Here is a 16,556-nt window from a genome sequence, read left to right as displayed (position 1 = left end):
TGGCAACTCAAGTTCAGTTTGGTTGACCTTCAGCTCCAACCACCTGTAACCTTCCTCTTGAAGTCCAATTCCGGTCCTGTACAGATCACCCATCAGCACCAAATTATTGCTATAAGCAATGATGTTTCTGAGAAGAGAGCAAAAGAAGAGGGGAGTGAGGAGATGAAAGCTGACTTGTGCCCCATTTTGCCTGCTAAGAAACAGGGGGACAGGCCCTAATTCTTCTTTGGTCACCTAGCTGCCTGCCACATAAGCTATAGACCAGATTCCTGGGCAAGTTTCAGTAATTTTAAATGGCTCTTCTCCATTGAAGAGGAGGGCTGGAGGTGGGGGGTGGGGTGTCCCCTTGGGAGCAAAGGGGGTCCCATTCTCCATAGGACCTTAGTGTTCTTCTAATCCTATACCATCCTGGGGTTTCCCTTTTCTCCAGGAGTGGGGGGAAGTCTGAATTTCTATTCTGACTCTCTCTCCCCATTTGCTATAAGGTTGGAAGTCAGCATCGGAAGCTCAGATCGCACATTTTTAACACTTTTTACATTCTTGGTTCAGAAGGATGTAAAAAAACCCCTCAACTCTCCAACCACATATGAAATGCTTGGATAAAATAATAAAGGACCAAGAGATGATTAAAAAGATCACATAATTCAAAATTGCTCTTATTCTTATAAGCTTAGAGGTGGTTTAGAGAACAGGAAGACCCGATGTGACGTGGAAAACTTTGTTTCTCAAAGGGTGGGTAGAGACTGAAAATGCAAATACTTTCAAGAGGATTTTAAGTGAATTCCCAGAGGACAAATACATCAGGGATTTCTAAGCCCTACCTGAGAACTTTGAGTGGTGATGTGCCTGAATGAAGACCAGGGTCACAATGTCTGGACTTCTAGTCTGGGCTTGCTCGCGCCTACTTATTAATGCTGCGTGTGTGCCCCGGGGCAAACGACTGAGTATTTCCGAGCCTATTTCTTAGCTGTAACCATTATACCTGTCTCGACGACTTCAAAGGGTGGCTTGGTGTTCAAACGAAGCCACATATTTAACGGTGTTTTAAGTACTATAAGGTGCTTCGTAAATTTAAGGTGTTTTTGTCGTGGCATCGCTGGAATTATTGCAAACTCCCAGACAAGGAGCATCCAGGGAAGGGCGATTTGACTCATCCAAGCAGAGAGATCATGCGGTTTCAACAATTCTCGTCATTTACGGAGACATTTTGTTGAGGAAAACTTTTCCGTGTCTTTGAGATTTTTGTTTTAAACCTGCTATAGCAAGCAGCAAGGTGCTGTCTGCAAAAGCACCACGCAGAGGTGAAGATAAACCGCCTAGAAGCCGCCGAAACGCCAAGACTGTCAGGAGTTTTCCGCGGAAGCGCTGTCTTGTGTTTGACAAGAATGCAAGATATGAGCGATCGATCAGGATGCCGGTCGCCAAATGGCAGCAAGAATTGGTAGAACTGATCGTCCACGAACGTTATTATAATTCCGTTGTGATACATTTAATGATTTGTCACAGTTCCCCGAAGGAAGTAGGATGCTGCACCGAGCTTCAAACTCCGAGCGTCCCGCGAAGCGCTCCCCAGCGTGGAGAAGAAATAATGCGCGCGCACTCGGCTTCGACCGCTCCCGGGCCCCGCGAACTCGCCTCTCTGGCCCGGCCCGGCGCGCGCGCGCGCCGCGGGCCCACGTGACCGTAGGCGCGGCGGCGGCGGGGGCGGGCGGGGGCTCGGGCCGGCTCCGCAGCGCCGCGCAGGCGCCCCAGGGCCGCGCCGAGCCGAGCCCCTCCTGCTCCCTCTAGGAGTCAAAATGGCGGCGAGGGAAACCTGGAGCAGCCCGGGAGCCTGAGCCACTGACAGGAGCAGAGAGGGCGGCGGCGGCGGCAGGAAGAGGATGGCCGGGGGTGCTGGCGCCGGTGCGGACGGCGGTGCTGGTGGCGGCGGCGGGGGCGACGGCCGCGGTCCCAGCGGCGGCAGCAGCAGCGGCGGGAGGAGCCTCCAGGGTGAGTGTCCCTCGGTGTCTCGGAGGCTGGGAGCCGAGGCTGTGCCCGGCGCGGCGCGAGGCGTCCCGTCAAGGAAGGGGCTGTGCCTGGGAGGTAGGGGCGCCGGGTTGGGGCTGGGACGCCGCGGGGGGCGCCGGGCCGCGGGCGGCGAGAGGGCGGTCGTCCGTCTGGGGCTGAGGCGGCGGCTGACCGCCCGGTGCCCGTGCGCTCCCAGGGGCAGACTGGGCTGTGCGCCCTTGTCCCGGGGGCAGAGGCGCGAGGTGTGGCGCTCGGGGCGGGGAGAGCGGCCCGAGGTGGCCGCGACAGCAGCCCGGCCGGCTCCGGGCTCCAAGGGGCGGAACCCGCCGCTCCCAGGACGCCGGGAAACCGCTCCCGAGACTCGGGCGCGTGTTTACCCGGCTGCGGGGCTGCGACCGCCCCGGGGTGGGCGTGAGAGCGGCCGGCAGGAATAGGGGAGGGAACAGGCCTGCGGACGGCTGCTCCCGGTGGGGAGAGAAGTTAGATCGTCCGGGTAAGTTACGGTTCCGGGATCGAACTGGGATTGTGTTTTGACAGGTTGCGAGGAAGACAATACCTGGGGTGTTTGATAAAAGAGTCTGTGCTTGGAGTACTTGAATGGCTAAAAGCGTGCATTTTCGGTGCCTTATCGTTTGCACAGCTGTTTACTAGCCTTACCCCGAGGATGAGAACTTTCTCACCGCCTTTTTGGAGAAGCTCTGGGGAGTGTTGTTTCCGCTTTGAACTACAATAGCACCCCTTCGCATACCAGCACAGATAATACTCTGGATTAGGCCTAATTTACAAAAGCGGTCTTGGTTATCTTTACCAGAGAACTGTTCCTTCTGCCAAAACATCTTACTGTCATGAGGAAATAGGCGTTTTTACAGAATTAATTATTTTTTTTTCAACTAACAGAATCTTTTGTCTCTGAATAGCATCCATTTCTTTTAGATTGTTGAAATACATTACTTTCTTCCGGAAATGTGGAAGAAAGATTTGAAATAGCAGGAATCACTCATGTTAATAGAAGCTGTGATTAAACTTGTCCTGGAATTTTGGAGTCAGAAAAGCCTTTAGAGATCTGGTATGACTTGTTTTAGAGCTGAGAAAGTAGGCCCAGGGAGATGAGTGACTTGCTGTGGGTCCTACAACGGGCTGGGGATTGGGCCAAAACTAGGATCTGGGCCTCCCTCCGCCCCCATTTAGAGCCCTTTTCACTACTCTTCTGAGCCTCTTACTCTTCATTGATTGAATTCTTCATCAATGCTGGTGCCCATCCCTAGGTCTTTGTGAGGTAAAGTTGAAAGCAGAAATGAGAAAGCGCCTCAGGCTGATTCTGACAGTGACCCTCAGTTACCACAAGTAACTGATGAGATTTTTTTTTCCTACCCTGAACTTAATAAAACTGACATTTCATTTAGAGTTTTCATGGGCCTGTAGCTATATTTGCACCCAACTATATTGGGTGCATTCTTACATGCATTCTGTAAAACCCATACATAAGTCAATATTCTGTCACACAAAGTCTAACTATTCTACTGTTCCGTGTCCCAATAACAGCATTTAAACAAGTTTGTATCAGACTCAGATTTTCAAGATTTAAAACACCTGGGTTTGCTAGGTTGTACCGCCTAGTTTCCATGTATTTTCTTGTTGAATTACAGCAGTTTTCTTTGTTGTGTGTCACAGATTAACCTTCAGAAATGCAATAATGTCAAATGATTCTTATCATGTTCTAGTCAGTGAAACCTCACATATCAAAGTTGTACCTTGTGTTCAGTTACCCTGGTGATTATGGAAAATCTGGTTTGCATTTTGCATTATATTAGTTTTGAGAGAAGAAAACAAAGAAGTGTAATATAAAGACCTTGCCCTCAGGAAAGATAAGATGTACCCTTAGGAGTCTAGGAGACGATCTAGTACATTCTATGAATACAAAGAATGCTATAGGTGTTCTGGTTAGAGGGAGATGAGTGAGGCCTTAGGAGTCTAAAGACTTCCTGGAACACTTGGGACTTGAGCTAGCCTATGAAGGTTTAGATTTACAGATACTGGAGCAGGTACTATGTGAGGGAAAAGCGAGAATATGATTTGGAGATTGGCTTTGGGGGAGGGGGAAGGAGGGAAACTAGGATGAGCTGGCAAATGGATTTGGGAGACTAAAACGAAAACAAATCACACAGTTGGAAGGATACCTGTCTGGAAGGGTTTGAGTACTAGATTGAGGAGATTGGGATTTTCATTTTCTTGGGCAAGATATGGGGAGCCTTTGTAATGTTGGAAGCCAGGTATTAGTATGATAAAGCAGCAGGATGAACCTGTCAGTGATCTACAAGTTGAGTTTGAATGAGGAAAGAATGGAACGAACCAGCGATGACGGTGGCTGTTGCAGTTAGTCTAAATATGAAGAGATGAGAACTTATCTAAATATGAAGAGATGAGAACGTAGGTTAGGGATAGAGTCACTAGGAAGGATGCATGGCAGGTGTTGTTGTTTTTATTGTGGTAAAATATACATTTACATAAAATTTTACATTTTAACCGGTTTTAAGTGTACAGTTCTGTGGCATTAAGTACATGCATCCACATTGCTGTGCAGCCATCACCACCTTCATTTCCCCCCACCGAAACTCTACACCTGTTAAACACTAACTCCCCTTTTCCATTACCCTGAACCCCCTGGCAACCATAATCTACTTTTTGTCTGTATGAATTTGACTACTCTAGGTACCTCATGTAAGTGGAATCATACAATATTTATCCTTTTGTGACTGGCATGATGTTTTCAAGGTTCGTTCATATTGTAGTATTTGTCAGAATTTCCTTCATTCTTAACACTGAATACTATTTCATTGTATGTATGTATGTACATCCATTTTTGTTCGTTTCTCTGTCAGTGGATACTTGGTTTTCTTCCACCTTTTGGCTGTTATGAATAATGTTCCTATGAATATGAGTTTACAAATGTCTGTTTGAGCCTGCGCTTTCATTTCTTTGGGGTATATACCCCGCATATTTTACATTCCCACCAGCAATGCACAAGGGCTCCAATTTTTCCTCATTCTCACCAACACTTGTTGTTTTCTGTTTTTTTGATAATAGCCATCCACATGGATGTAGTAGTTTATCATTGTAGTTTGTTTTTTTTTTAACTTAATTTTTTTAAGTAATTGCTACACCCAGCATGGGGCTCAGATTCACAACTCACGAGAAGTCACGTGCTCCACAGACTGAGCCAGCCAGGTGCCCCCACTGTAGTTTTGATTTGTATTTCCCTAATGTTTAATGATCTCTTATTGTACCTATAAGCCTTTTGTATATATTCTTTGGATAAATATCTGTTGTGCTTGTTTCAGCAGCATATATATTGAAATTGGAGTGATACAGAGTTGGCTCCTGTGCAAGGAAGACATGCAGATTAGTGAAGTGTTTGGACTGTTGTGTGTCTTGCTCAGTTCATTGTGCCCAGGACTTGCACAAACACATGAAATGATTGAACAAATACCTCAAGGATCTGATTACTGGTGACCGAGGGCACCATATTTTCCAGATTCTTCAAATATTCATTAACCATTAATTACTTAATGTCTCATGCCATATTCTTCTTTTAAAAAAGATATATCTATTAATTTTTTTTTAAGATTTTATTTATTTATTTATTTGACAGGGAGAGGAAGAGAGCACAGGCAGGGGGAACAGCAAGGGAGAGGGAGAACTAATCTCCCCACCAAGCAGGGAGCCCAGGGTGGGGCGATGCAGGGCTCAATCCCAGGACCCTGGGTTCATGAACTGAGCTGGAGGCAGATGCTTAACTGACCGAGTCACCCAGGCACCCCACTATTAAGATCTTTTACCCAAAAAAAAAAAAATCTTTTACCATTTTTTGATCTAGTTGTTTGCTTTTTTGTTGTTGAGTTGTAGAATTCCTTATATATTCTGGATATCAATCCTTTATTAGATGTAGGATTTGCAAATATTATCTGCCATTCTGTGTATTACCTTTTCACTCTATTGAGTGGCCTTTGATGCACATAAGTTTTTAATTTTAATCAAGTCCAATTTACATAGTATTTTTGGTTGTTGTTACTTACATTTTGGTGTTAAATCCAAGAAATCATTGCCAAATCCAAAGATAGGAAGCTTCCCCCCCAAAAATCTCTCATGTTTAGGTCTTTGCATGCAGATATCCAGTATTTCCCCAGCACCATTTGTTGAAAAGACTGTGTTTTTCCGTTGAATGGCTTTGGCATCCTTACTGAAAATGACTTGATTATACCATGCAAGGGTTTATTTCTGAACTCTCTATTCTATTGGTCTGTGAGTCTGTCTTTATGCCAGTATCACATTGTTTTGATTACTGTAGCTTTATAGTAATTTTTGAAATCTGTAAGTGTGAGACCTCCAGCGTTGTTCTAATTCAAGACTGTTTGGGCTGTCTGTGGTCCTTTGAGACTCCAAATGAATTCCAGGGTGGATTTTTCAATTTTTGAAAAAACAAAAAAAAGGACATTAGGATTTTTTTAATAGGGATTTCTTTGAATCTGTAGACTGAAGCAGTTTTGACATATTAGGTCTTACAGTTCATAAACACCAGATTTCTTACAATTTATTTGTATTTTTATATCTTTAATGTCTTCCCACAACATTTTGTGGTTTTCAGTGTAAAAATCTTCCATCTCCTTGGTTAAGTTTATTCCTAAGTATTTTATTTTTTTAATACTATCACAAATAGGATTGATCTCTTAATTTCCTTTTTGGATTGTTCATTATTAATGTACACAGCTCATTTTTGTGTGTTAACTTTTTATCTTGCAGCTTTACTGAAAGCATTTATTCTAGTGTGTGTGTGTGTGTGTGTGTGTGTGTGTGTAATCATACATACAAAATTCACTTCCTTCCGATTTGAGGCATTCAAAGGCATTCAGATATTTTTCTTGCCTGATTGTTCTGCCTAGGACTTCCAGTACTATATTGAATACAAATGGTGAAACTATACACCCTTGTCTTGTCCTGATCTTAGAGGAAATACTTTTCAGTCTTTGACTGTTCAGTATGATGATCGCTGTGGGTTTTCCTTTATTATGTTGAAATTGTTACCTTATATTCCTGGTTTGCTTAGTGTTTTAGCAGGTATGTTTCAATGGAAGAAAAAAAAAACTCAGTTATGGGTGCTGAGAGTGTCTGTAGCCTAGTGACAGGGAAAATTCTGCTGTCATTGGCAAAATAACATGTTAATGCCCAGTTGATGTTTTAGGCATCATCTGTGTACATTTGCAGTCATGTTTTGCCTGAAGAAAAATAGTACTATGGTTAATTCAGTAGGGAAGACTGACATTAATCAAATAATTATACAAATACATGCCTGAATAACTGTAGTATAATTTTGTTCACAGCTGTATTCCCAACATCTAGCATAGTGCCAGGCACACAGGTGCTCCCTACAGTTATTCATTAATTCAGAAGCAGAAGACTTAAGATTTAAGCCAATAAGCTAAAAACTATATTGCTTATAATTTTTTAATGGAAAAGCTTTTTTTTTTGTTTTTGTTTTTTTTAAGATTTTATTTATTTATTTGACAGAGAGAGAGAGAGAGAGAACAAGCAGGGGGAGCAGCAGGCAAAGGGAGAGGGAGAAGCAGGCTCTCCACCAAGCAGAGACCCAGACCCAGGACCCTGGGATCACGACCCGAGCCAAAGGCAGACTCAGCTGACTGAGCCACCCAGGCTCCCTGTTTTTATTTTATTTTAAACCATTTTTGCTGTTAACCCAGTCTTGGTACAATGGTAACAAAACAAAATCAGACTTTACTGCTGTAAAAACAAACAGGCAAGTGACTTTTTCTTTTCTTTTTTTTTTTTTAAGAGTTTTTTTTTTTTTTAAAGCTTTTATTTCTTTGCCAGAGAGAGAGAGAAAAGTGTGTGCAAGCAGGGGAGAGGAGCAGAGGAAGAGAGAGAAGCAGACTCCCTGATGAGCTGGGAGCCCAGTGCAGGGCTTGATCCCAGGACCCTACGACTGAGCCACCCAGTTTAGATCCTTTAAAACAAGTGTCTTTAAAAATGAGGCAACATCTTTCAAGTTGATGATAGTGGAAGTTGGTTATCAGAATCCAAAATTTCAAAGGGAGGCATAACTTAGAAGAAACTTTACAGGTCCCTGTTGACTCCAGATTTATAATGCATTTCAAATATTCAGTACCTAATTTATTTGCAAAACAAGTTAAAAATTCTTTTAATGCAAACTGCAGTGGTTTTTAGAACCTTTTTTAAATTTAAATTTTGACAGTCTGTAAATTTGACATTGCAAATAGAGTTTTCACAACATCCTATCTCAAATAACATAGAAACTTCAAAATGTATAATATACTGTTATATAAATTGATACTGAATTATATTAAGGTTGGAATAAATAGGAATCACCTTAATCCAATACATAGAGCATCCTTTACATCACAGGATTCAAAAAAGCTTTTGAGCGTTGTTGGGCTTTTTAGATAGAACATTGGACTGGGAATCAAACCTCCATTGAGATTCTGACTAGTGTTCATGGGTTTGTGATTTTAAGCAAGCCGTTTAATCTGTCTGGGGGTTAATTTTCCTCCTCTGTGCTTGTGCATGTGTGTGTGTGTGTTACCTGTATATAGGCAATGTTTTACAAAGCAGCTTTGCCATCTTGTGTTTGCTATTCAATTCTTTCCTTTCCTGTTACCACTGTGTTCCCAGTGTGAACTGATTATCGAACTCCCTACCAACCGTGTCGCTGCCGTTTGTTCTTCCACTCTCCTTTTCCTTCTCTATTCTCTATATTGCTACCACATTTATGTTTCTAAAAAAAAAAAAAAAAAACCAATTTGGGCAAATTATCTCCCTACTTTAAAAACCTGTATTAATTTCCCATCGCTTATGGGACAAAGCCCACACTCAGGAGAGTTTGTAGGCCATCTCCAACCTTAGATTTCCCATCACTCCAGCCATACCAAGCTGTTTCTTGTTTCCTGTGCTTCTGTTTTTCATGTGTTTATCCCAGTGCTTGGAGTTCTTTCTCTCTGTTATCCAGGAGACTCTGAGAAGATGATTCATCCCCCACTTCAGGGGTAGATTTTGATTACTCCAAGCCAGTCAGCTCAAGGCATTTCCCTGTAAACTGTTATTTGTCCCAGTCAGATTGAGGGGAAGGAGACATTCTATTTCTGGGGGAGAGGACTTTTTCCCTTATTTTATGTGAGTAAGAAAATAGATGACCCCAGTTGCCACTGGTAACTGTCTTGTGACCACAAGGGATGACGAAGCATGCCTGGAAGATGGTAGATCAGAGAGAATGAACGTAGGTCCATGATAACATCATTTTAGACATACCATACCGGGGCCTGTGGCTTTCTCTTCCATGGGATTTCGTCACCTGACAGGTAAATGTTGAAGCCATTTCTTTGGAGTTATTTGCCATCAAAAATCTCCTTATTGATGCAGTCATGTTTATTCTTCAAGACCCAGTTCAAATATGACCTTTACCAATAGTGATACCCTCACTCCCTTAGTATTCTGGCTTACTCTTCCAGCCCTGTTGCCCTCCACTATAATCACTTGCTTGTACGCCTGACTCCTCTGCATAACTCCGTGCACTTTGAGCCAAAGCCTACAGGATGAAGCACAGTCTCTGCTCCATTCATAACTCAGCAATGAGTTGTTAGGATGAAATAACATGAAAAGGGGTTTTGTAAACAATCTTTAACTAAATATGAGGTATGTTACTGTCTTCAAACTAAAGGAAAATGGATAAATCAGTTGGACTAGATACACAAAGTGTTTTTTGTCCTTAATTATTTTCTAAAAATGTTCACTTAGATAAAAAGTTTGACAGTCTTCTCTGGCTACAATCCCTAAAATTTTATGAAAAGACTAATGTTGGAGTCCTGGAAGGAGCAATAATGAATTGTGTTGTTACTGTGCAGTTTCCTTCCTTCCTTCCTTCCTTTTTTCAGGAGACCTGAGTGCCAGAACTAACTTCAAGCATAATATGTGTATTTTCCCCCCTATATTTTGAAAGTATATTCAGGTCTGTTTTATCTGGGGTTTATTTGTGAATTGTTCTAAGGGAAAAATTCCATAATGTGCCTCATAAGACCTAATTATTCTTGTCTTCAGACTTTCCCAAAATATTTCTTGCTTGCTTGAGACTATACATGAGAATTTTCTGGTAAGCAAAAAAAAAAAAAAAAAAAAAAAAAAGCTTTGTGGCAGAACTAGATGAATTGTAGCAAATGTTAGTAATAGCTTGTGACAGAGAATTCTCATTATAACCTTAATTACAAAATCATAGTTCTGTCACATGCTTCAACGATAAAGTCTGACAGAAGAGGAAGGATGGGAAAGGAAAGTTATAATTCCTGTCTCAGTATACTTCACCATTTGTTGGCTTGAGTCAAATAAATTAACTTCACCTTCACCATAGTAATTTGTAGTTACAATAGCCTCCCCGCCACCACCTTGTCCACAGGGGATATGTTCCCAGACCCTAGGTGGATGCCTGAAAGTGCAGATAGTACTGAACACTATATATACTAAGTTTTTTCCTATATATACATACCTGGAATGAAGTTTAATTTACAAATTAGGCACACTAAGAGATGAACAACAATAATACACTTGATTAGCCAAAAGGGCAGGACATGATCAACAACAATTAACAACAACAATTGTAATAGTATAATGCAATAACATTTATGTGAATGTGGTCCCTCCCTCTCAAAATAGCTTTTTTTAAAAGATTTATTTATTTATGTATTTATTTGAGAGAGTGTGCTTGTGCAGAGTGAGTGAGAACAGAGGTCACTGGGAGAGGAAGAAGCAGGCTCCCCAGCGAACAGGGAGCCTGATACAGGACTCCACTCCAGGACCCTGGGATCATGACCTGAGGCAAAGGCAGACGCCTAACCAACTGAGCCACCCAGGTGCCCCTCTCAAAATAACTATACTGTACTGTACTAACAGTCCTTCTTGTGATGATGTGAGATGATAAAATAAATGCCCGTGTGATGAGATGAAGTGAGGTGAGTGACCATAGGCATTGTGGCACAGCGTTAAGCTACTGTTTACCTTCTGACAGTACGCACTGTGGAAGGTGAACTCATGGATAAGGGGAGACTACTGTAGCTACACTTAAAAATTATTTTTAATAATTGAATGTCTCTTAATGATTATTTTACTGGTTTAGATTTTCTTAACCTATGATGGTCTATGAGATTTCAATTGTGACTTCCTAGGTTGTTATGATTCCTCAGATTATCTTTTTTAAATCATTTAAACAGCTAAGAGATAACAAATTTCGGACCATGTGTGATATACATTTGTAAAGTAGGCTTTTATTTCAGAAGTATTTCATAACTAGAAATATTAAGGGAACACTAAGAATATATAGTTTCATTTTATTATCAAAAACACAAATACCTCCCATGCCAAAGTTAAGCTATGACTGTAGTAGAGCCAAAGTTCTAAGAACCAGACTCATCTCCTCGTTTCTTTGCATTCTTTCCCTCAATTTCTGGTTTAAAAATTCTGATGGTTACACTTAAAAGAATGTTGCGTAGATGAGTGGAATGTGATGTACTTTTATATTCTTTTAAGAATGCATTTTTAATAGGAAATAAAAGTATCAGCAGGGGACTGACAGCTGTTTTGAATTACAATAGGTTATATTAGAAAAAGCCCGCATGGACTTAATAAGATTCTCCTAAGCAAAATTCTAACAAGTAATCTCTATTTGCAGTAATGCCATGGAATTTTATAGAAAAATGCCATTTTAGGGGCCCCTGGGTGGCTCAGTGGGTTAAGCCTCTGCTTTCGGCTCAGGTCATGATCCCAGGGTCCTGGGATCTAGCACCCCATCAGGCTCTCTGCTCAGGAGGGAGTCTGCTTCCCTCTTTCTCTGTCTCTGCCTGCCTCTGTGCCTACTTGTGATCTCTGTCTGTCAAATAATAAATAAAAAATCTTTAAAAAAATGCCATTTTAAAAGATATCTTCATGGTAACTACAGTTATCATGGTGAACATTGGGTAATGTACAGAATTGTCAACTCAGTATGTTGTACACCTGAAATTTAATATAACATATGTCTTAGCCATACAAAAAAAAAAAAAGGGTATCTTCATTTAACATATATAAATATGTTCTCTGACTTGACTTTTTGGTGGTGGTTGGGTAGGGGAAATACTATTTTTAGTACATGATCTTGAGCTACTAGCTACAGGTCCACACTCTTACTTATAATTTGAATTTCCAAAAGTTCCAAACCATTTTTTAGGGAGACTCATTTGATGGCAAACACTGAAATGACCTGGATTCATTTGGCAACAAAACCTCATCTAAACGAACATAGCTTAGTTTAAATATTTAATACACTTTACTGCAAAATGTCAATTTGTTAGATTATGGGGTGCTATGCTAAACCTAAATGGGGATTTACATAATTACAGTAAATAATCCACATACCATATTACTTTCTTAGAAAAGAAAGAGGAGGGGAAAAGTCTGAATTTTAGAACCTATCTAGCTCCGGAGGTTTCTACCTGATAAGGGATTGTGGACCTGTATTCTGAATAACACTTCTAAACTGGTAATGGACATTAAATATATTTTTTAATGATGAAACTAAGATTGAAAGACAGGATAGTGTATAACACTCAATAGTTTAATTCTGTAGATAAAGTTTAATTATCAAAAATATGGGGAGAATATATAAAAAGTAGAATAAACTCCCTAATTGTCTCATAGGTTTAACTGTAATTAAACATATATTACTTAAAATTAGATGTTGGAGTAGAGAGATAGGAGAAGGAAGTTATTAGCTAATTTCATTATTGCTTCTGTTAGGGAGCCATTCGGATCATAGCCAAAAAAGAGGGAATTTCGGGTATTATATAGAAGTATTAGTAAAGGTGACTTTTTATATATGCCCATCTGGTCCCGAGATTATGGCAAAAAGGATATCAGGGTCATCAGGCATAATTTGGAGGTTGCCAAGTACCTGTTTTAGAGTGTTTTCAAGTCTGACCGAGAACTCTTACATTTAGGGAGGGGAAAGAAGTATTAATATAAGTTAACTATGGGGCAGGGAGGGGTGAACTTAGGGAGAGCATCGAGTCTTCCTAGAATATATTTTGTTCTGTGGTTTTGACTTTAAATCCATCTAAGCATTTTACAGAATTATGTAACAGTTAAAAATGTAATGCCTGGGGACACCTGGTTGGCTCAGTTGGTTAAGCGGCTGCCTTCGGCTCAGGTCATGATCCCAGCGTCCTGGGATCGAGTCCCGCATCGGGCTCCTTGCTCAGCGGGGAGCCTGCTTCTCCCTCTGCCTCTGCCTGCCACTCTGTCTGCCTGTGCTCACTCTCTCTGACAAATAAATAAATAAAATCTTAAAAAAAAAAATGTAATGCCTGAAAATCAAAGGTAACAAAACTTACCGAGTGTTCTTCCAGCTAGTGATACACAGAGTAAACTACACGTGACTGACATACATGATAATTTGTAGGATATTTTGAATTGGGTAATATCCTAAGGGTAGAAAGAATTGCAAAAAATAAGCATAAAATGATTTTCTTTATCATATTGTTGATGATAGATAGTACTGACATTTTCATTCTCAGCATGTATACTGTGAGATAAAGTAAATGAACTGTCATGTAGGCAACATTGAGAATAGAGTTTTGGCATGTAAGAAAGGAGAAACAGATGAAGACTCAATGAGATTAAGTAAAAACCGTATGAATTTGAAATGCGTTGGAAGCATCAGCATAAAGTCATGTATTTGTTTGTATCCATGTACATGCTTGTATAGATATGTGTGTATAAAACTATCTCTCTGTGTACTGAAAAGGCACTTAACTCTCATAGCACCCAGATTGTGGTTTCTAAATACCATTTCCCATTGAAAGAAATTAGAACTTCTTTAAAGAGATGGACGAGGGTCACCTGGTGGCTCAGTTGGTTAAGCATCTGTCTTCTGCTAGGGTCATGATTCCAGGGTCCTGGGATCCAGCCCCACGTTGGGCTTCCTGTCAGCAGGGAGACTGCTTCTCCCTTTGCTGCCCCTCCCCCCTGCTCTGTCCTTTCTCTATCTCAAATAAATAAATAAAATCTAAAAAATAAATAAAGAGATGGTTGATTCCATGCCTAAGGCAAGAAAAATACAAGATGTAACCCCAGAAAGCAAAGAAGCTATCAGAGACAGTAAGATTGTGTCATAAGGTCTCAGGAGCCAATTTGAGTAAGTTTTCACTGTCCAAATATGTGACAGTTTGAGCCTCAGTTAGGGTAACTGCAAAGGATTGAAGCCCATTAAACACACTTAAATCCATAAATCCGTAACATTCTTTTAAACTTGCTGGTCAGTATTAGAAAATGCTGCAAAGTTCATTGTTTTGAAAATGAGGAAATAAAGGTAAAGAATCATTCATTTATTCTGCCTTTTCTACACAAATTATATATCAGAAAAGTGAATAGTTGATGAGTTTCTCTTTCAGAAAATTTCCAGCTAGTGAATAAAGAAGGGAAGATAGAATATCACCATGTTGCAATTCCTAATTAATGATCTTAGTTGATGGTCACTGATAATTGTTAATATTGCAAACTTAGAAGTAGACACTTTGTACCTATTGTTAGAATTACCATCTGTGAAGCAGTAGTGGCAAAATAAACTTTAAAAAGTATGAAAATGACCCAGAATCTGATCAAGTCACTAATTCTATGAATTATAGTAAATACAGGGGCCAGAGGAGCATATTAAAAAACAATATCATGGTGATGCGTTTGGCAAAATCCACATTGTGGGAAACTACCAGATAATCTAACTTTTTCAACAACAACAAAGAAAATTGCAAGAGGACAAAAAGAGTGGGTCGGGAAGGAACCTCTTTAAGAGACATGGTCATGCAGTCACAGTGTATAGACCTTATTTGGATCCTGAGTCAAACAAACCAAGAACAAGTAAACAGTTGGGGAAATGTGAACACTACATGGGAGGTTGGTGTTAAGAAATTACTGTTCATTACTTTAGATGTAATAATGGTAATGTAGTTGTCCTTTTCTTTTAGAGTTGTATAAAGAAATATTTACAGGTGAAATAACATATGCTATCTGACATTTGCTTCAAATAATCCAGAGGGATTGGGTAGAGAATGAATTGGGATATAGTGATACAGGACTGCCACAGGTTAGTAATTATTGAAACTTAGTGATGGATGGAGATTGTTTTACTGTTCTCTTCTATTTTTGTAATTGTAGAAGTATCTTCTGCAAAGGAGGAAAAAACAAGCTAATAGGAAGGAGTGAAAACAGGAGCATATTCAGTAGAGGTGGTTGATATTTATGGAGTATAATCCACAATCCAGAAACTTTATTGTTCACCAACAGTGCAGAACACTGGAGATTAGTTTAAGATCTGTTCTTTAATCTTAATTGAGTGATGAAGTAGAAACTTCAGCAATTTCAAATTTGAGTAACAAGAATAGTGTGCTGTAGACATAGGGAAGTTTAAAGAAGACATGATTGTTGTCTTAGGAAAGGTTAGTATAGGACTGAAGACTTGAGATGCTTTCTTATTAAGACAGAATAGTAGATTAAAGATGGGAATACCTAGGATCTAGTTTTGGCTTTGCCGTTTTACAATATGTTTTACTTTGGATAAGTCACTTCACCTTTCTGCCTTCCTTGCCTCAATCAGGGATCAGAGAATGAAGCCTGTCCTGTCAACGTTGAAGACTTGATGTGAGAATAAAATGAATTACTCTGTGAAAAACACTTTGTAAACTGTATGGTCCTCTTGTAAGATACTCCCCACTATAGTCATTAAAAGAATATAAAAGAAAGAAAGACATTGTTTTCCTGTCTGTTTTAAGAGAGATTTTCCTCACTTAACCTTTTTAAAATTGCGATTAAAAGGGGCACCTGGTTAACTCAGTCCATTAGGCATCCGCCTCAACTCAGGTCATGATCTCAGGGTCCTGGGATCGAGCTGCACATTGGGCTCTCTGATCAGCAGGGAGCCTGCTTCTCCCTCTCCCTCTCCCCCTGTTTGTGCTCTCTCTCTCAAATGAATAAGTAAAATATTTTTTTTTAAATTGTGGCTAAATATATATACATAACATTAAAATGGACATAAATATATTTCATAAAATTTAACCATTTTAACCAGCTTTAAGTACGGTTCTATGGCTTTAAGTACATTCACATTGTTGTATCAGAATTTCTTTTCTTTTAAAGCCTGAATTATATGTTAAATACCATTTTGTTCATCCATTTATCTGTCTGATGGACACTTAGTTTACATCCACCTTTTGACTATTGTCAATAATGCTGCTATGAAGATGGGAGTACAAGTAGCTGTTTGAGTCCCTGTTTTCAATTTTTAGTAGCCAGAAGTGAAATTGCTAAATCGTATGGTAATTCTGTGTTTAATTTTTTGAGGAATTAGTGTGGTTTGTTTTTTTTTTTAAGATTTTATTTGTTTATTTATTTATTTGTCAGAGACAGAGAGAGAAAGCACAAGCAGGCAGAGTGGCAGGCAGAGGCAGAGA

At 40.2% G+C, this 16,556-nt stretch overlaps 1 protein-coding gene across 1 annotated transcript in view; it reads left to right on the top strand.

Moving 5' to 3' along the window:
- The first annotated feature begins 1,777 nt into the window (after nucleotides 1–1,777).
- BTBD7 (BTB domain containing 7) overlaps nucleotides 1,778–16,556 on the top strand; it is a 77,257-nt gene continuing 62,478 nt past the window's right edge. The window contains exon 1 of the mRNA XM_080807643.1: nucleotides 1,778–1,989. The gene's annotated coding sequence lies outside the window, so the exon portion shown is untranslated. The remainder of the gene's footprint in view (nucleotides 1,990–16,556) is intronic.

Source organism: Martes martes (assembly GCF_963455335.1).
Source record: "Martes martes genome assembly, chromosome: 7".
Classification (NCBI taxonomy): domain Eukaryota; kingdom Metazoa; phylum Chordata; class Mammalia; order Carnivora; family Mustelidae; genus Martes; species Martes martes.
Note: the sequence above shows the minus strand (reverse complement) of the source record. Positions and strands in the feature narration are given on the sequence as shown.